Source organism: Canis lupus, chromosome 23, assembly GCF_003254725.2.
Source record: "Canis lupus dingo isolate Sandy chromosome 23, ASM325472v2, whole genome shotgun sequence".
Taxonomy (NCBI): Eukaryota; Metazoa; Chordata; class Mammalia; order Carnivora; family Canidae; genus Canis; species Canis lupus.
The window spans coordinates 34,169,321-34,191,476 of record NC_064265.1 but is presented as its reverse complement, the minus strand read 5'-3'; the positions used below and the strand labels follow the sequence as shown (position 1 = coordinate 34,191,476).

Sequence of the window (22,156 nt, the reverse complement as noted above, 5' to 3'; positions counted from 1 at the left end):
TTCCATCAGGGCCTTTATTTCCTTTTAATTCTTGCCTGCATTATCATTTGCCCGTCTTATGTTAGATGACTTGCTATTTTGTTTGAGCATTTTATGTTTACCTACTTATCTGTTACAAATGTTTTTCAAATATGTATTCCTTAAGTTAGAGAAACAAGTAAAATAACCTGAAACATAACACAAAAATGTGTGTGTGTTTAAGCTTTTCACTGCCAAGGACCAAATAAACCAATCCAATTCATCTCTGGAGGTGGAGTTATATCCAAGTTCACCAAGAGTAATTACTGATTTGCAAAATGCTCCTTTTCAAGAACATAATTCTGCAAAGAAAAAAAAAAGAAGATTTGAAGGAAATAAGCAGGAAAATAAAAAGAGATTTGGATCACCAAAATTGGATTACTAAGATTCTACTTAGGCATTGAGGACCTGTATGCTAATGAAACCCCATAATAACTTCTTATCCTATTTGTTTTAAACTGAAAATAGTCTCCATGGGATCCTCAGAGTGCCTTGTAAGCCTATTTGGGGTGAGCATAGTAAGACATATAGGCAACAAATAAGGATTAGAGCTCCGCAAGGAAAGGGCAGCCCCAGAGTGTCCCTGAGCTCTGAGGCCTGGGACAAGTGTGAGGCTGTCTGTTCCTCTGAGTGAGTACAAGTCTCCTGCTCATGCATACAGCCCAGACTAAAGGAACTTATGAAAGAACGTGTGTTATGAACTGAATGGTGTTACCCCAAATTCATATGTTGAAGCCATAACCCCCATGTGTCTAGTTTTGGAGATAGGACATTAAAGAGGTACTTGAGGTTAGGTCATACAGGTATGGCCCTGGTCTAATAGGATTAGTGTCCTTGTAAGAAGAAGAGGAGACACCAGGGATGTGCACACACAGAGAAACCACGTGAGAACCTAGCAAGGAGACAGCCACCTGCAAGGCAAGGGGAGAAGAGGCCTTAGGAGAAACGAAATCTGCCTTGCACCTTAATCTTGAACTTCCAGGTCCTGAACTGTGAGCAAATGAGTTTCTGTTTGCACCACAGAAATTTGCAGTCTATGGTATTTTGTCAGGGCAGCCTGAGCAAACTAAGATAGTACTAAATACTTTTCTTCATCTCAGAGACAATAAGAATGGCAGAGCTGCTGGGGGGCTGTGTGTGGACCAAGTTTCTCCCAACTTTTAAAAAGAGGAAAAATTACATCTTGCCATTTTCTATTTTCCAGAGTTTTCCAAAGATTTAATTGCTTGATTATGGAAATAATGAACTCTTTGTCCCTGAATTTAAGACAGTATTTGCTTAGTAGAGATTTTGGAGCTGGACTCTAAGCATCAGTCAAGGGATTCTCAACTAGGGTAGTACATTGTCTCCTGGGTGTGTTTAGAAGTGTGGGTGAGTGGCTTTGGGTGCTACAGTGACCAGGTAGATAAAACATATCTAGGTAACCAAGTTTCTTTTAAGATTCCACTCTAATAACAGCGAATTCAAAGGTCTGTGACTTTTCTTTTTTTAAAAGCATCTTTAAAAAGATATAGTTACTCACGAATGAGAGCACAGAATTACAAATGGAGTCATACAGAGGTTGTGGCCCACAATGGTTCCATATCTGGGCCTGTAAAGGAATGTTCCCAAACTTGCTGGATGAAAAAACAATTTCTGCAATGCTTATAAAAAGCAAAACAAAACAAAACAATTCCCAAGTCCTGTCCCAGACTGTCTGAATTGGGCTCTCTCAGAGAGGCCTTGAAAAACTCTATGTAGGTTTCTGAATCACGGCTATGTACTGGAATCATGCAGACAGTTCAAAAAGTCTGATGCACAGTGCCTGAGTAGCTCAGTTGGTTAAGTGTCTGCCTTGTTCAGGTCGTGATTCCAGGGTCCTGGGATCAAGCCCCATGTCAGGCTTCCTGGTCAGTGAGGAGCCTGCTTCTCCCTCTCCCTCTGCCTCTTTGCCTGCTTGTTCTCTCTCTTTCTCTCTCTCTCTCTCAAATAAATAAATAAAATCTTTAAAAAAGTCTTAGGCCTGGGCCTCACTCCTAGAGACTGATAGAGCCTGGCTGAGCTGTGGAGGGAGGCAGGGGAGGGGGTGGTGGACATTTCTTAAAGCTCTCTAAGTGATGCTGTTGGGTAGTCAGAGCTGAGAACCATGGCCCCAAGGGATTCTTATACTGAATCATAATGAGTAATGTGTATTGATGAATGAAGTGTTCATTGATGGTCTGATTGGTTGTTAGGACAAGCAGGTGTGAACTGGATATAGGATTCAGGTAGGAATAAGGAGTACATCTCTACTGGAGAATCAGGAATATTTGGGCCCACGTTTGACTGGTAATGGGGACCTGAAGTCATTTGCACAGCTTTACCAGCATTGACTAGAGTGACAAGTGCTACATCAAGCTTGGGGTAACTGAGGAAGAGGTGAGAATGAGGGGTTGAGGAGTGATGCTCTCCAGTGGGGAGGAGATTTTTATCATTGACACTGTTTACAATTGCAAGTGCATAGTGATAATAGAAAGTATGCCAGTGTTTAATTAGCTCCATTATTGCTTTTTAAAAATAAGTTCTTAATTTTGAGTAGTTTTAGATTTACAAAAAAGCTGGGAAGATAATACAGAGGAGTTCTGTACATGCTGCATCTATTTACTCTCTCATTAACATCTCACCTGAGTATGATACATTTGTCGCAATTGGTGAATCAGTATTGATACATTATTATTAATTAGAGTTCATATTTTATTCAGGTTTCCTTAGTTTTTACCAAATGTCCTTTTTCTGCTCCAGAATCCCATCCAGGGTGACTAACGTTACCATTAGTCATCATGTCTCCTCTGGAGTGTGACAGTTTCTGATACTTTTCTTCTTTTTGATGGGCTTGATGGTTTTGAGGAGTACTGGTCTGATATTTTATAGGAATTTAGGCAATGATTCCTGAGAGAAGAGAAACAAATAAGATAAGCTCTACCATTGTTCCAGCTTAGTGTTTGGAGTTTTGAGCGTAGGAAGGGGAAACACAGAGTCCGGTAGTCTCCCTGAGTTGAGGAAACAATTCAGTTCAGGGAGACCAAATTTGCAACAAATCTGAGGGCAGAGTACAAGGGAGAACTTTGCACAAAGAGAATGCTCTAGACAATGCAGGAGATTCTTTTTGCATCTTCAACTGAGTACTGATCAGGGCATATGAATGAAGAGACCATTCAAGCCGAGGAGAAGAACTACTGGACACAGCTCACACAGAGTCATGAACCATTTTGGTTTCCACTAGCCAGAAGAGCAAAAGCTCCAAACACAGTGGACATTGACTAGAGTCCTCTGAAGGGTATTGCTTACATAGATGGGTCAAATTATCCCTAGGTTAAGGATGTATAGGGCCCACTGAAGGAAGCTTAAAAACAAACCTTGAAAAAAAATCAGATTTTTTTCCAAGAAATTTAACAGTGCCCCCTGAATAAAGACAAACATATAAAGGAATACAGAAAAATTCCTGTATCTAACAACATAAAAATCACAATGCTTGACATCTCCTAAAACATTATCAGGCATGCAAAGAAGCAGAAAACTATAATCTATAATAGGCAGAAGAATCGATTGATTAGAAATAGCTCCAGAAATGGCACAGATGATAGAATTAATAAAGATATTCAGAAAACTATTATTAATATACTCCACATGTTCAAGAAGGTAGTAGAAAATGTGATGAGGACAGCTACTAAAAACATTTTTTAAAGACTTGGGTTAAATCCTACGGATGAAAAATGCAGTATCTGGGATGAAAAACACACTGTGAGAGCTTAAAAACAAAACAGTGCAGGAAAAAAGATTAGTAAACTTGAAGACATAATAGAAAGTATCCAAAATGAAACACAGAAAGAGAAAAGACTGAAAAAAAGAACAGAGTATTGAATTGTGGGTCAAAGTTAAGTGGCCTGGTAATGTGTCCTTAGAGCACCAGCGGAAGACAAAAAGGCTGGGGAGAGCAGAAAAATAACTGAAGAATTAACAGCTGAAAAATTTTCTAAATATAATGAAAATTATAAACCTGCAGTTCAAGGTGAGCACCATGAGGTGCAAAGATGAAGATTCTGGACTTAGAAATAGTCAGATCTAGGTCCCCAAGCAGTTTTCCAAGTCTTGTCTATGTGACTTGACTTACTTACTTCCTCATTTGCAAAACAGAGATAAAAATTGAACAAAAACATTCATTTTTTTCATGATTTTTAATAGGAAAATATTTGCAACAACTTAAATGTCATCTGTAAGGCTTGACTACATTAATTATGGTACAGGTGTAGCATAGAATATTATGCTGATGACAAAAGAGAGGAACATCTATACGATTTGCTATGGAAAGCTCTTTGAGAATACTACTATATGAAAAAGCAGATCACATGGTATGATTTCATTTAGGGATTCAAAAATCTTGTATAGATAGACACATATTTGTGTGCAGATACACACGAAGGGGACTTGAAGGATGCTCTGCAAACTGCAGAGTGTGAGGCATGAGAGAGGGCGAACCTCTTCCATGTTTATCTCTGTAAATCACTGCACTGCATACATTTTTTACAGAGAGATAATTTTTAAGAGAGAGCAAACAGAAGCAGTATGGTTGTGGGAGTGTGTCGGCTACCCATGCTGGAGGATGGAGGATGCATGTAGCCCTTAAAGATCAGGTGAACTGGTGTTTTCAAGCAAACCACTCCCCTCCTGAAAATCCTTTTGTGACCCTCTATTCCCTGGGGAATATAAACCAAGGCCATGAGCAGGGCTCACAGGAGCCCATCTGATGGCCCTGTCTGATTTTTCTGGATGTATTTTCCTCAATGCGCACACACCTGAGAGCTCTTGCCCCTCTCACACACTGGCCACCTTTTGGTCATTCTCCTGTACTTGGTTTATTTAGTACATCATTTCTCGCTGTCCCTACCCCTGGAGAGTTAATCTCTCACTCCTATGCTTCCTCTCACCTACACATACCTCCAGTTTGGTATTTATTAAAACGTAGTGCTGCTGTGTAATCACATGTGCATTTAGACAGAGGGGGTTGATGATGTTCATTTTTGAGATCTCAGTGCCTAGTGCAGGTCCTAGTGTATAGCAAGTGCTGAATAAGTATTTGTTGAATGAATGGATGAGTAGACACAGACTTCTTTATGTACATCTATTAGCAATAGCATTCATAAGGGAAGGCTTATCATATTGGAAGCATGGACTGATAGCTTTTTAAATTTTTAAATGGTTTCATCTCTGAGGGTAAAGAAAGCAACAATAGGAAATTTTGGTCTAGATACAAGTCTGACATGAAAATTATATTAATTTTCTAAGACTGCCATAACTAAATATCACAGACTGCAGGACTTAAATAATGGAAGTTTATTTTATCACAGTTCTAGAGACTAGACGTCCAAGGTCAAGGTGTTAGCAGATTTTGTTTCTTCTGGGGCGTTTCTCCTTGCCTTGCAGATGGCCACCTTCTTACTCTGTCCTCAGACACCCCTGGTGTCTCTTTCCTTAGTCAGAGTGGATTAGGAACCACCCTAACAGCCTCATTTTAACTCAATCGCCTCTTTACAGGCTCTGTCTCTAGATACAGTCACATTCTGAGATACTGGGAGTCACATTCTGAGATACTTTACCATATGAATTTCAGGGAAACACAATTCAGCCCACAAAAGAATTGCTGAAAATCTCAGAAGAAAATGGTCATTTCATTTTGGAGTTGGTAATAGTAATAGTATCACAGGCGTTAAATGGGTAAACCTGTAAGAAGACATATTTAAAACAAAGACAGTTCAAGTAAAATCACACACTAGAAACTCTACACAGGCAGATACTGTTCAACAATTTTATAGGCTGCAGTATAAGGTAGTGAGACCATCATCATTGTATGTATTCTATAAGGAAGATCTCTGCGTTGGACAGGAATCATGCTCGATGACCTCTCAAGCCCCTTCCAGTTTCAGCCTTTTCATTTTTGTATAACTCAGACCCCAGACTGCAACATAAGGTGATAAGATAGAGTTTAAGCCCAATCTTTTCTAAATGAAATAGGAAGTGAAAAAGAAACCCTCTGAAAACCAGAAGGGAAGGTGGGAGACACTGACGGGAACTGCCCACCCAGGGGTGAAAATACAGACAGCCAAGGATGAGGTGGGCTTGCTCTGGCTCTTGGCACACTCCTAGAAATACCACTAGTTCCTGCGGTCATACTTAAGAAAGAAGGCTGGTTGCAGATTTTTGATGTCTTTGTTCTGGTGCCAGCGAGGATTGAGCCCTCACTGAGATCTTTTTCTGTTGCTCCTGCATTGCCTGGTTAGTGCGGTCCTTGGAGGCATGCGCCTTCTGACTATCTAAAGAGGTACATTCTTGCTTTTCCTATTCAGAGCCATAATGTGAATTGGGATGAGATACTGGATACCCATCGCCCTTAATCTATCTGTGTTAAGAATCTGCACTTTGAAAGGAATATTGGAGCTGTTGGGATACAGTCTGCAGGAGCCAGGGCTGCCTTATTATACAATCCATACTTATTCCCCACTCTACTTTTTTTTTTTTTTTATTGAACTGGTTACTCAGTCATACTAAACATGGAATAAAGTGAAATAAATAAATATATAAAACTCAGAGTGCACTGAGTCTTTTCACTGTCAAGCTGGCTCAGATGTTCTCAAAGTTTATCAGAGAGCTTGGTTGCCCCGGAGAAAATAGCATTGTGCAGTGAAACAGAAAATAAGATGTCATGGCAAACTAAACATCTTCACTTTCTGGACAAATATCTGAGTTGACTGGACCATAGAGAGAGGCCCAGGGAATGACCAGAGTGGGGACGCCCAGCTTCCCCGCCCCATGCTTTGGGTCTCCTTGGGGTTGAGGTGAGCACTGACACCTGCCTCCTACTAAAGGTTCTGGCGACTTCTGACCAGTTCAAGTCTACACTCAGGCGGCTCTTTTGTTTGTTGTGAAAGTGAAGTTGTTTAGTTTGCCATGACATCTTATTTTCTGTTTTACTACACAGTGTTATTTTAACCAAGGCACCTTCTTCCCTCCCTGATAACCTGACTGGGACTTGAGATCTGCAAATGACTGCCATTAAAATGAAAAGCTATTAAAATCATTGTGTGTGTGTGTGTGTGTGTGTGTGTGTGTGTAGAAAGGAGAAGGTGAAAAGTAGAGGGATGGGGAAGGAAAAGTCAGGGAGATCTATATTCACTTATTAGCTTATTATTTAATCTGTATACAAACCTCAGTTAAAAGTGGGGGTAACAATGCTACTAACCTCAGGGGGGCTGTTATGGAGATTAAATAAAATGCTTGGATCATATCAAGAACCCCATAAATAAAGACAAAATGTATACTGACTATATTAAGTACTCTGTAAGTGTTAACTGTATTTTATTATTTATAGAAATGTAAGGAGGAAAAGAAGAAAAAATAAGAGAAATTTTAAATTTGGAGAACACATTGGAGACAAGAGAGAAAGGATCTGATTTCTTTGCAAAGATTATAGCTACAAGGCCAAATTCACACATTTATTTATTAATTAATTCAACAAACAAGGGCAAACATGTATGAAACACTAACACAAATAGATAAAGCAGGAAGGTATTCTAAACTCTCAGTGCTCCACTAATATCCCCATGAGTCCTTTACCGTTTTCCCAAATGCTAGTTCCTCAGATACTTTCATCCCTAACGGTGAGAGCTTGTGCCTCTCTGTCAGAGGGGTTTCTTCAGGTATCTTAAAAGCCACTTTGCCTGAGGTCCCTTTGAGAGCCTGCTCTTGACTGAGGGATGACACCCTTGCCTCCCCCTCTTCTTTTCCTTTGTTTACTTTCTCCACTCCCTTCCTGGGTTTTCCCTGACAACACATCCTAATGAATCACTTGCTTCTTGGGAATCTAGTCTAAGATAAGGCTGTATCCAGCTTAAAACTGTTTCCCAAAATAAAAGGTTTATAAATCAATTTGGAAATTAAAAAATATATATACATTTTGTGGAAAACATATTAGAATCATTAGAATCCACAATACTTATTTAACTCATTGTGTAATTAAAATCCTGGGCATTTGCAGAAAATGACTTTACAGAACTTTACTGTTACTCTGCTAGCAACAAAATGTAATGGGAGGAAGAGTAAAACAACAGCAACAACACCAAAAGCATTTTTCCTCGAGCCTCAGTTCATGAGGGAATTTCTAGGAATTTCCAGGAATATGAGAAGTTGTTAAAACTGACTCTTTTTTGTCTAGTCTTTCTTTCCTTTCCTTGGTGCAAATGCACCACAGATACGTACCATTCTTTCCTCTTTCTAATAATAAATAGTAAAGGGAGCCGGAGGACCCTGTGAGAGGGCCCTATGGGAGGAAGGGAGGAGAAGAGGATGGGAAGAGATATTCTTAGGGGCTGAAAAAAGACAAAAAGGGGAGAAAGGATTTATAAGAAGGACTATAAACATGGTGAGCGAGGTGTAGAGGGAGGAAGTCATCAATTGATGCAGGTTGAGAGACAAAGAAGAACCAATATATGTCCCCAACTGGCCACCTTTGGAGGTTATAGAGAACTCAGGAATGAGGAATTGAGAGGGGAGGTCAAATGTTCTAGAAGGGCATGAGGAGGATTGGAAATGTTTTCCTGGGGCCTTTCCTCCCGTGGCCTTCCCCTTTGTGGTCTAGAGCTGAATCGCTTTCAGTGGATCCTGTTCTCCCTGTTCAGAGACCTACAGATAAAGTAAAAGAATGCGGAGTTTCTTTTCCTCATGGGTTCTTAAGCTCTTTTCAGTTTGACTGGCAGCCCACTGCCAACACATAAATGAGTCTAGTTGAGACCAGAAAATACAACTGAGCCAGCCCAGCACAGATTGTCAGTCCACAGAATAATGAATGATGTAAGTAGCTGTTTTAAGTACTATGTTTCGGGAGTGGTTTGTTTTACAGCATAAGTATCTGGTATAGTATCTGATATAGTATTTTAAAGATAGTGCATTCATTATCATTAAAAGCATAATAATGACAATGCAAATTATGCAAAAGATGTATTACTACTGCTTGAAAGTTACACGAGTATAGTTTGAAATGAAGTTTTTACTTTTCATTTCTTTATTAGTTCCCTAGTGTCTATTATCAGCCCAGAGTCTTTCATTTAATCACCGACACTCTCACATTTAAAGGCAAAGTGTTTAGGTTTGACTTCTGCAGCTGTGGAGAACCCTGATTATTGGTACTGCATGGTTCAGGATCAATATTAACTCAACTTTGCATCTGAACACTCCTCATCCACTGTCCCTTGTGTCAAGGAGGGTCCAGTCAGAAAAACAGAACCACATTAGTTATTTTAGCAGAGGGAATTTAATGTAAGGAATTGGTTAAAGTTATTGGAAGACTTAAAAGGCCAAAAAGGAAAAAAAAAAAAAAAGGCCAAAAAGGAACACAGCAGTAAGAAGCCCCATACCCCAAAGGCTAAGAGAACACAGTGGTAGAGATCTACGTGATTGAAACTAGAGGCTGGGAGGAGCACTGTGGAAAGCACTGTGAAGCTCCTCAGAAAGAAGAGGAGAGGCACTGCCTGGATAGTACTGACACTTCTGCAGGGATGTAAGGAAACTATGTCTGGGAATGCTCGAAGAAGCTGGAAACTGGAACCTACTACTCTTACAATGAAGACTCATTGCTGGGGCATCCTGACAGAAACAAGTAAGCAAGCAAGCAGGAAAGAACAAGTTCTGTCTCCCTCCTGCCTTCCAGTCTCCCTCTGGAGCTCTTATCATTAGGGAATAAAAGGAATCATTTGCTTATGGCAAAGAAAAGTTGTACTTTCCAGAGTTCCAGCACCAGCATCACAGAGCAGCATGTAAAAAAATTAGTCTGGAGCTAAGTTACAAGAGTTTAATAACTGACTTTTCCCATCTTTATCTTTTTTTAATAAATTTATTTTTATTGGTGTTCAATTTGTCAACATACAGAATAACACCCAGTGCTCATCCCGTCAAGTGCCCACCTCAGTGCCCGTCACCCAGTCACCCCTACCACCACCCCTAGTTCATTTTCCAGAGTTAGGAGTCTTTCATGTTCTGTCTCCTTTCTGATATTTCTCACTTATTTTTTCTCCTTTACCCTTTATTCCCTTTCATTATCCCATCTTTATCTTAAAGACTCCCTGAGAATGTCTTTCTTCTCTTTTCTCGGTGCCTGCCTTGGATGTCCTCGTCTTGGAACAGCAAAATCTCCAAGCACAAAGTTGATGCTTAACAACGTCTGGTTGAGTACTAAATAGGAGGCTAAAGAGCTATTTTTTAAATACCTCTTTTGGGTCAGATGCTATACAAAGCACTCTTTATGTGTATCTTCTTTAACATTTACAACAACCATATAAGGAGATCGTATCTCTCTCTCTCCTTGTGTCAGTCAGGAAAACAAATTCACCAATCTTTCAAATAGAGGAAACTAATACAGAAATGGGTTACAAAGGTTGTAAGGTCTGGAGGAACAAAAGGGGAAGGTGATGCCACCCAGAGCTCATTGGTGTGTAGTCGCTGCTGAGGCCACAGGGCTCTACTGCTGCACCCATGTGGTGGGTGGAACCACACTGCTGTTGCTCAGCACCAAGCACAGGTGCCCTGCCCTCCACTGTTGCTCCAGCCACTGCCTCGCTGTAGTGACCACTGTCACTACTATGGGGGCTTGTGGTTACCTGTTGCTGTAGCTTCAGCAGTTACCACCGTTTTAGGACATCTTGGTCACCTGCAGTAGCTTCCAGTCCCTGGTCACTCACTGCTAGACCCGGAAGGAGAAACAGTTTCTCTCTTCCAACTGTCTTCTAATCTCTGGTCAGTGCCTCCCTTTGCTGGAATTTCACAGAAGTCATATGGCAAGAGAGTTTGGGAAGTGTAGTTTTCAAGCTTCTGGTGCTGGTGGTATAGAGGAGAGTACAGAAGAACAAGTGTTAGGCTAAGAGCCAAAGATTAACATCTGGAACATCCAGCCTTTTGGCTGTTTAACATCTACATGTACTTTTCTTCTTTTTAAAAACTTTCATCAACAATATCAACAAATCCATGTTTTCATTTAATACAGTGTTCTATCCCTTATACAAACCAATTCACTTTTTACTCTCTTCCCAAAAGGAGAAATGTAAAGTTCAAGTGGTTATCCATCTTTGGTATTCACTTCAGTTAGACCTATCCAATGTTTTTGCTCTTCCTTGATCTAACAACCTTATAATCCATTTCCCTGTATACTTCTTAGGGTTTTGCCAATATAAATGAACAAAATCTTGCAATTATTCAGGTATATAAAGCTTCAAGGCCAGACATTAAACTTTTGCCTTTAGAATTGCTGGACTCTGATATTAGGTGTGAGTCTGAAGGCCATGAAGGTAGGAGAGAGTGAATTTTGAGAATTGCAACCTCTTTTAAGGCAATGCCTTGGGGTGAGGTTATTAAGAGAGTCTTCTTGAAAGGGAAGACTAGACTTCTCAGGTGGAGGAGGAAGAACTGCTCCAACTGACAAGTGCACTTGGGAGATTATGATTTCACAGATTTGCATGAGTCTATCCCGGGGCCCCCCTTCCAGTTCTCAGGGTTCCACCCACTCCTTCCAAATCAATCCTCAAACTCTCACATACAATATCTGATGAGCTCACGAACTCAAATTACATTGTAATTCTCTGATCTGTAAGTTAAAATTTGGGGACCTATCCATCCTGTGGCTGAAAAGATAAGAGATTCCTTTAGGGCCATCACAGAAGTTCTCTGGTTCTGTGACCAGAATTTGAGCTGAGAGATTAAAGCCCTAAGCTTGTCATTCTCTTTCTGAAATGTGTCCAGAAAAGTCAGACATAGCCATCCCAGCCATGGTCTTATAGTTATCATTTCCCACTATCACGCCCATCCTGCTGTTACGTGATCACTACCATTCTTCAAACAGCCCCTAATTACCATCTGAGGGCCTCCATAGCAATTGTTACTATACTACTGCTCCTGTTTCCAGAATCAGAAACAGAAAAATGACCTTCTTTTCCTGTTGCTTTTAATCTTCCTCCAGTGTCTCCCATTGGCAGAGACTAATCTTCATGTGGCCGACATCAGAAACAGAGAACAATGTCATAGGTAGGTTTCCTGCTTTGGCAGTACAGAATAGAACTGAAGGCCAATTGTTGGACTGAAAGTCAATGAGTTATCACTTCTTTAAAGATGAGGAAACTGAGGCTGGAGAGCTTGTTATGTCCTGCCGCAGGACATAACAAACAGAACTCATAACAGAACTGAGACATTCTGATCTCTCTAAACCCAAGTCTGTGGTCTTTCCACCATGCAGGATATTCCCAGGAACCAATCACCAGAGAGTGTGACAAAAATTGTCAGAGAGTCTGAAAAATGATAAGAGTTTGAGCATTTCCAGCTTTCCTGCTCCATTTTAGATTCACCAGTCATTGCTCCCAATTGATTTGGACATGCTGATAGGCCTCCTTGCCATCAGCAAAGGTTCAACAGGGTTGGAGAAGATGCAGTGGCGCACGAAGAGGCAGCCATAGTGCAGTGGTTAAAGTCACAAATGGCCTGAACTCGTAGCTCTGCCCTGTGACTTAGTAGTTGTCTAAACTTGAACAAGTTATATAACATCTCAATGCCTCAGCTTCTTTATCTGGATAATGGTGATAGTACTCCCTGCCTCACATAGTTTATGTGAGGAATAAAAGAGTTAATCCATGCTGAGCTCAAAGAATAGTTAAATCCAGTTGTTATTATTATGACATTTAATTGCATTTGTCTACTAAGAGACTCCTAAAGATGGGGCAATTATCTTCAGTGTCTTTCTCAGAACCAACTGTGTCTCCTAAGAGCTCTCAAGAGATGCAGATTCTAAAATTCTCCCCAATGTCAAAGGCAAGGGTGTTTGGGGGGGGGGGGGAAACCCAGGTGTTCCCAAGAGACAGGAGAGGCTTGAGGGAGAAGGCCTGGAATGAAGGCAAGGATTCATTATTAATGATAAAGCCCAGGAGGCCAGGTGTAGCTGTGGACTGAGACCATACCTTGTGCCCAATGTGGGGAAGGAGAACCAAAAATGCTGCCTGCTTCCTGGGCAACAAGAGGGACTCAGGCATTGGGCATTGTAAAAAAAAATATGGTAGAATCAGGAAGAGAAGCCATATTCTTCAGGCATCCTGGCCAAGGTATGGTCTGGAATGAAAGGCCTTGTGAGGTGTCAGACCTCTAAGACTTATTTCCTGGCTGTGCAAGTCTAAGCCCTGTGACCTTGGATTATAGCTGGCATTATTTATCTCTTTCTTTCTTTCTTTCTTTCTTCTTTCTTTCTTCTTTCTTTCTTTCTTTCTTTCTTTCTTCTTTCTTTCTTTCTCTTTCTTCTTTCTTTCTTTCTTTCTTTCTTTCTCTCTTTCTCTCTTTCTTTCTCTTCTTTCTTTCTTTCTTTCTTTCTTTCTTTCTTTTTTCTTTCTTTCTTTCTTTCTTTCTTTCTTTCTTTCTTTCTTTCTTTCTTTCTTTTTTCTTTCATTTCTTGAGAGAACGAGTGTGAGCAGGGGGTGGAGTGGGAGGAGGAAGGGAAGGGGCAGTGAGAGAGGTAGACAGACAATCTTAAGGACACTCCATGGCCAGTGCAGAGCCTGATACAGGGCTTGATCTCACAACCCTGAGATCATGACCTGAGCTTAAATCAAGAGTCAAACACTTAACTGACTGAGCCACCCATGTACCCCTCTTATTTCTTTATCTTATTCAACAGCTATTCATTAAGCAAACATTTACGTGTCAAACTGATTTGAGTTCCTAATACTATCCTTATTTTACAGATGAGGAAACTGACATGTGGACAGGTTAGATAACTTGCCCCATCACACAGGGAGTTTTGGAGGGGAATTCTCATTACCTCTACCTACTGCTTACTTTTCCTAAGCTGTATTCTCTTAGGAACACCTAAGTCTTTGTTGGGGTAGCAGAGAAAGTAGGAGTGAGGTCAGGTTAGTGAAAGTTGTGTCACAGTTACTCAGGCAATTGATCGATGGGAAAAGCATTAGGCAATGCTCTTTATTATCAAGTGGAACTCTCACTGCCTTTGAGGGGTTTGGTCTGAATACGTTTTGCGTGTGTGTGTGAAGGACAAGAAAATATCCAATAATGATGTAACTGGATTTTCCTGGAAAGTTTGATGGACTCTGCTTTTGACCCAGTAGGAAACCTGAAATGCACCAAACTTGCTGTAAAGGGACATGCCACAGCAGAGTTTGGCTCAAACCCTAGTCCTAGGTGAAGGAAGGGGTGCTACTCTCTGCCAGTTCTGCGTCTGTTTTATTATTCATAGTACCTGGCCGATTGTGTAAGATAGGGTTAGGAAGGTCAGCACAGCATTAATATGTTGAATTGGGAGATGGCATGGACTGGAGATGGAACCTGTCACACCAGAGTGATTCTTATTGAGGGGGCTTGATTTGATATTAATATTAATTTGATGTTTCTTTCCATCTTCAAGAAATTTGTCTTACCCAGATAGGAGAAAGCCTGAATGCTAGCCCCATGCAAAGCAATAAGGTATGTTGGATTTTATGGTGGGGGTGGGGAGTTGGGGGCAAGAGGAAGGAAGATCAGAGTATCTACACTCTTTAGTGTGAGGCTCTAACAAAGATGTTTGGGAAGGTATATATGGAGCCTTTAATGGAAAATAAACAGGTTCCACCTTTCTGCCCCAATGTATAGTTTCCAGGAATGTCTATCTACTCAAAAGCATTCTTCATCCTGACCATTGATTATTTCAAGAAATTTCTGTTTACTGTGCAGCAGGCAGACAAACATGCTCCACAAGTCCAACTTATATATTTAGCAGATTAAATTTGACATTATTATTAAAGAAAAAAGTCTCCAACTTGCAAATACACTAGAATCACCTTGAGAGCTTGTTAAAACAGATTGCTGGGCTCCACTGCACAGCTTCTAAATTCAGTGGGTGTGGGGTGGGCCCTGAGAATTAGCATTTCCACCTGTTTCCAGGTGCTGCTGGTGCTCTCTGGTCTGGGGATCATAATTTGACAACCACTAGCCAACACAAATGAAGGTTTCAGCCAGTTGAGTTATGAGATCTGTGTGATGCTGAATAGCTGTTCTCACTAGCTTTTCCAATTGATAAAATTTTGTTCTCACCTGGCTGCTGCTGCAGCTAGGCTAGGGGAAGCAGCACTGTGGTTTCAGCAGTAAATGGGCTCATGATTTTGAGCCTGGTGGTCAGCAATTGATGTCCGCGCTTGCCATGGCAGACCCAGCCCAGTGTCCTGGCATGAGGTAAATTTCCTCAGACCGCCCTGGGAATTGGCAGTTGCAGGATCCTGGGGCCCCATTAGAAACATGCTTTGCTGCTAATACGATAAACCCAGATGTTACACTGAGATTCAAAGTTGCTTCTGGAGTGTGAGCTTCACAAAGGCAGCACTGTGTCCCTTCACATCAGTATGCCTAGCACAGAGCCTGGAGGGATTGGGCACTAAGTAAAGGTTTGCTGAAGGAGGTTGCCCCCACACACCATCCTCATGTCAAGCTTAGCCCTGTCCACGTTCCTGGGTCTTGCTAAGATTCAACAGAGTTGGCCTCTTGGAATTGGAAAGTCAACAAATCTCTCATCAGAACCACTAGCATCCAGTTCTCTCTTTCCTTTCAGCAATTCCAGACATTTCAGCCTCCTCTGATCTCCTGATCTGATCTCCCACTTATGTCTGCTTCTAGCCAGTGGTCTGTTAGGAGAAGTGACACGGGTGACTTCCAGGCTGAGAAAGTGAAGAGCCCTGTGTGTCTTTCCAAGCTCTCTCCCTTCCTGGCCAGTGTGGAGGTCCTGTGTTGAGATGGCCAAGCCTCAAATGGAAGCAGTCTGGATTGTTAGAGTACCGCACATGGGACAGCTACCCTGGAGAGTTTCTGATTCACTTGAGTGAGAATAAAGTTTGCTGGTTTCATGACCTTGAGATTTAGCTTTTCTTCAGGACTTGCAACTTTTAGCTCTTGGTGCCTTGTTTAGAATTTCTTTCCTATGAGCAGATATTGCCTTTTGGGTTTTAGACTCAGCCTGAGGTCAGATCAGATATACTTTACCTGCTCCACCAAAAGCCAGAAAACAATGTAAAGTCATTCTTTGTCATGTTGTATAATGACTGCTTCCATTTGAGGGAGAATAAAACTCGGTGTGATGCTTCTCCTTCCAGACACTTGCATATTATACACTCTCCCTGTAATTAGAGGGAGGAGAAGGGGAGGGAGAGTCAGGGAGAGGGAAGAAGGGGAGAGACAGAGAAGAGAATTTTCTGTGGATTGACGAAGTTTTAGGCATTAGTAATCATGTGGACATGTGGGGTGATTTGGAGGGATTAAGGAACCTTCTTAGCACCCACAAAATTTATATACCTACTTGTAAGTGTTGTCTTAAAGACAGAATAAAAGATAAAAGAGGATGCCATATTTGAAGCAAAACCAACACACATTTGTTTCCTTCTCCCCCATCCCGCAAGTTAGTTACTAACCTAACTTTCCAGATGAGGTCACTTTGCCTAGAGATGATGTAACTTGTCCAAGGTCACATAGCTAGAAAGTAGCACAGCTGGAAGTCCCATCTGTTTGTCTAGCTCCATGTCTAGCTCCACCACTTTTCTCATGCTAAATTGGCAGGAGTTCTCATCTTGGGACAAAACCCGATTAGCCCCCCAGCATTATCCTGTCTGTAATCACTGGAAAGGGATAAACTGGCATATCTTTCCAAGGTCCAGAATCTGCCTGACCTGAGAAGAATCCCTCAGATCCCTCCCTTCAACTCTTCTTCTAACTGCTGCCCTGTCTTCCCCATTGACCCAGAATGTGCCAGGACAAGATTCCTTGTTCACCTCCCTCCTAGGCCAATCCCTTTTATCTGTAGCCCAAGGCTTCAGCTGCCAGGACTCTTGAGGAAATTGCTCCTACACAGTATCCCAGCATACTGGGAATGGACTATAGTATACCTACCTATACTGATTACTATTTCCCTCCACCCCAGCTTGGAACCACCACAGGGTTGCTTCTGGCAGTGAGTAACCTCATCTAATTTCCCTTGGCATGCTATGCACACACTATTATCTCTCTTAGCCATGCCATGCCAACGGCTGAGGAGTGCTAACCTGTAACACATTCTATCTGCTAAGAGGAAAAATCTGGTAGAGAAAGAGGCTGTGTTTAGGGAGAAAGGAGGCATAATTGATGAATGATGGATAGAAAGTTTTTATAAAATTACAAAGTGCTATAAATATTCAGTGGTTAAAACCAGTGTGTATAATGATCTTTTTGTGATTTGTATCTTGCTTCCTTTCAATTAATAGCATTTTGGATTGCTTTCCATTTAGCACTTATAGATTTACCAAGCTCTTTTAAGTGACTGCCTGTGGCTTTTTTTTTTTTTTTTTGGTACAATATTTTACTTGACTAGTTCCCTATTGGTGCATGTTTAGATTGTTGTAGGGTTTTTTTTTTTTTGCTGCTATAAATAATTTTGCAATGAGCATCCATACATATATGGTACTCTTTCTTTCTTACCTTTTTTTTGCCCCCACATTTTTTGAGTATAGATACAAGATAAATTTATAGAAATGTAATTGCTAAGTCAAAGTGTATGTTTTTAATTTCAATACCTATTGCTAAATTTAGAGGTTTTAAAATGTATATAGTTCACCTTGTTAATCTTTTCCATTATGGTTTATGGGTTTTGTGCCATGCTTAGAAAGGTGTTTCCTCTACAAAAAAGTTTCCTTCTAGTACTTTTATGGTTTTATCTTTTTAATGTTTAAATCTTTGCTCCATCTGGAATTCAAGTTAATGTAAGAAATGAAATAGAGAACAGGTTTTATTATTTTTCAAATGGCTAGCCAGTTGTCCCAACACTGTTTATTGAATAATCCATCTTTTTTCTTGCTGATTTGAAATGATACTCTTATTATGTACAAAACTCCCACATGCATTAGATCTTTTCATTTTCAATTCTCTATTCTGTTCCACTAAACCTTCTATCTAATCCTATGGAAGTTTTTTTTTTAAGATTTTTTTTATTTATTTACTCATGAGACACACAGAGAGAGAGAGAGAGAGAGTGAGAGAGAGACACAGAGAGACACAGAGAGAGGCAGGGACACAGGCAGAGGGAGAAGCAGGCTCCATGCTGGGAGCCTGACATGGGACTCGATCCCGGGACTCCAGGATCATGCCCTGGGCCAAAGGCAGGTGCTAAACCACTGAGCCACCCAGGGATCCCTCAGAAGTTTTGATTACTGTAGCCTGATTATATATTTTAATATGTGGTTGGGTTAGTTTCCTATTTTCTGGATATTATGACTTTTTACATTTTATAGGTGAACTTAAATATGATTTGTTGAATAAAAAATGATGCAGGCGTTTTGACTGGGCTAACACAGAATGTAGAGATCTATGGAGGAAAAATTAACTTCATTCATTAATCTTCCCATTCACTAGGAAGGTATTCCTTTCTATTAAGATATTTATTGTTTTTCTTCAGAAAATAGTAGTGAGTAGAAATTTTTCCTCATCTTGGTCTTTCACAGTTATTCCAAAATGTATTCCTTTTTGGAAGGTTGGGAATAGAGAATGATTTTGGCTGCAATATTAAATAGGATATTTTTCCTTTTAACAACCAATTGGTTATTATTTGAGTACAGGAAAACTACTTTTTTATATTAACTTTGCAGCTATTTATCCTAATAAATTCTACTTTTTCTAATAGTTTTCAGTTGATTCTCTTGGATTTTCCATATATGCAATCATAGAACCTAAAATCATGATACTGTTTTTATTCCAATGGGAAGTCCTCTAGTGCTTTGACATTAAGCATAATTCTGGCTTATGTGTTAATGTCTTAAAATATGTGTTAATTTTGCACATATGTATCAATATAAATGTGTAGGTACATGCTTACTCATACACACATACAAAAATTAAACATTACACATGTATACACATGCAAAATGTCTGCACATTAACCAAGTTAAAATTTATACCTGTTTATACTTTACTTGGAGTTTTCATTGTAATTCATTTTGAATTTTACCAAATGCTTTCATTATATTTATAGAGATGATCTCTGTTTTCCTCATTTGACCTACTAATATAATGAATTATATGAAAAGATTTTCTAATATTTAATCCTTTTTTCATTCTTGAATGAATTCTACTTTTCGGTGGATTTTTCACTTAGACAGTTACTACATTCCTTTTTTAAAATGATTGTATTTATTTATTCATGAGAGACACACAGAGAGAGGCAGAGACACAGGCAGAGAGAGAAGCAGGCTCCTCGCAGGGAGCCGGATGTGGGACTCAATCCCCGGACCCAGGATCATGCCCTGAGCCACCCAGGCATCCCAACAGTTGCTATATTCTATTTGCTAATATTTTACTTCAGATCTGTATGTCACCATCTATAGAATGATTAGTCTATATTTCCTTTTTTTGCTATCTTTGGCAAGTTTTGATAAATATTTTTTCTAGCTCCTTTATTAAAAGAGTTTGGAAGTATAGTAGTCTTAAAAGTGCATATCAGTAGTGAAGAAAGGTATACACATGCCATTTTAGGGAGAAGTGTGTTTAGAGAACAGGAGCCACATAACAGCCTGGTGTTTGTGTGTGTGTGTGAGAGAGAGAGTGTGTGTGTGTTATGTGTGAGAGTGTGTGTGTGAGTGTGTATGTCAGAGCATATGCGTGTGAGTATGTATGTGAGTGTGAGAAAGTACATGTTGGGAAAGTGTGTGAGAGAGTATGCGTGTCTAAGAGTGTGTGAGTGTGCATGAGAGTGTGTGAGAGAATTGTGAGTGTGTGAGAGCACATGTGTGAGAGTATGTGAGTGTTCATGTGTGAGGGTGTGTGAGAAAGTATGTGTATGTGAGAGTGTGAGAGTATATATGTGAGTATGTTGAGAAACTGAGAACACATAAGTGTGTGCATATGAGTGTGTGAGTGCACAAGACTGTATTTGTGTATTGTGAAGATGTTGAGAGAACACGTATGAGTGTGTGAAAGACTGTGTATGTGAGTGTGCATGTGAGTGTGCAAGAAAGTGTGTGAGCATGTGAGAATGTATGAGAGAACCTGAGAGTGTGTATGTGAGTGTGTGTGTGTGTGTGTGTGTGTGTGTGTATTACCTAGCAGGGGTAGAACTGCCATAAGTGGGCCACTATCAGATGAGAAAGGCTGTTGTGTTTCTTTTTAAGGATCTAGGGTGTATTCCAGCTGAACTGAAATCTTCAAACTCCCCTTTTCTCTTATTTTTTCTTTATTTAAATTCAGTTTGTTAAGATATAGTGTAACACTCAGTGCTCATCACATCACATTTCCTCCTTCATTCCCATGATCCAGTTACCCCATCTGCCCCACCTCCCCTTCAGAAACCCTCAGTTTGTTCCCTTTAGTTAAGAGTCTCTCATGGTTTGTCTCCCTCTCTGATGACTTCCCATTCAGTTTTCCCTCCTTCCCTTATGGTCCTTTGCACTATTTCTTATATTCCATATATGAATGACACCATATGATAATTGTCTTTCTCCTGATGACTTATTTCATTCTGCACAATACCCTCCAGTTCCATTCATGTAAATTTAAATAAATGGTAGATATTCATCCTTTCTGATGGCTGAGTGGCTGAGCAATATTCCATTCCAAAATCCCTTTTAATTCACCCTCTATCAATTAAAAAAATTAAGGCTGCACTTTTAAATGTTTGTTTACTCATATTTATAGTTCTGTATTAGGAAACCTCAAAAGAAGCCTTTTAATATTTATCTAGCTCAGTGAAATCTCATATAGTATGACATCATGTCTCCCATAACTTGAACACCACTGAAGAAATTATAATTTTTTGGCTGATATGATAGTTTTACCATTAGGAACCAGCTAAAATTATGATATACTCCTGGAGTCAGGTTCATTTTAAATGATGAGTATAAAATTACTATTACAGTCTTTTTAAACTTAATTTTTAATGCCAACTTCTTGTCAAATCTGACTAGTTTGCCACTGTTTTGGTCTGACATTTTGGCTGCTGTTGAACTTGTCCTGGGTGTGCAATGCCCATTGACTGTCATTTCTCATTGTTCATGGGTGCTTACCTTGTTAGTAATGATGGTGCAGCCCATACTTCTATTTAACTGGGAACATGTGAACATATAATACAGCTGATGTGTCTGATAAGTGAGAGGCCCATGGGACATTCACTCGCTTCCATCAGGGAACCAGAAGAATCCTATATGACAAAGACCCTCTGATAAATGGATTGGTGAGCGTGCCAGGGTCAACCCGTAAGTTAAAAAGTAAGTTTATTTCTTACATTTTTAGATGAACATTAAATATAGATCATCATTAATTAATTTTGAACCTATGGAGATAATCTCATGAAAGATTCTAGTGTTTTCTTTCTATACCTGTGAAGAGGGCATAAGGAGTGACTGGACCTCTCTCCAGATTTGTGAAAGATCTGTCACTTGCATCTTGGTGAACACAGCCCTTCCCCACATGCCCTAAAGTCTCTCATTGGTCCCACAGGTCCTATCACAAGAGTCTGAGGCCAACTGACCTGGATCATCAGCCTGAGCATACCTGGGTAGATGGCAGCAACCCTGCAGCAGCCCTATCATGGTAGGGCCAGGAAGGACTGCCCCAGGAAGGTCACCAGACCACTGATCCCATGGAGGTCCCATCTCCTGCTGTGTTCTGCTCATCTACATCTGGCCTACTTCCCCTCTTGACAATTCTATTTTGTTGGTACCATACATAAAGGTGACATTAAAAGGAAAACTGGGGTCTCTGACAACTGCTCCTCCAGAGATTTTTTGTGTGTTTTGTTTTTGTTTTAGCATCTCTTAACTGTACTGTGACCAGAGGGCCTCAAGGGGGAGAATTCTAATTTGCAAGAGGGGAGAAAGGACCTAATGGCTATAAGACCAGACTTCAGAGCAAGCCACCTGGGTTTGCCTTCAGGTTCTGCTGCTTACAACCTATACAGCTTTGAGCAAATTACTTAACTTCTCCAAGCCTCAGTTTTCTCATTTGTAGAATGGAAACTATAATGTCATGAGGTTTCAAAAAGACAGTCCTTATAAAGCGCTTAGCATACTAGGTGCTCTATCAACCTTGGCTAGTTTTAAGCCAGCATGAG

At 40.3% G+C, this 22,156-nt stretch overlaps 1 long non-coding RNA gene across 1 annotated transcript; it reads left to right on the top strand.

Moving 5' to 3' along the window:
- Positions 1-12,030: 12,030 nt before the first annotated feature.
- On the top strand, positions 12,031-21,774 carry LOC125753402 (uncharacterized). Its single transcript, XR_007405126.1, has 3 exons — positions 12,031-12,096; positions 14,471-14,529; positions 21,544-21,774. It is a non-coding gene; the product is annotated as an uncharacterized LOC125753402 (long non-coding RNA).
- Positions 21,775-22,156: the final 382 nt, after the last annotated feature.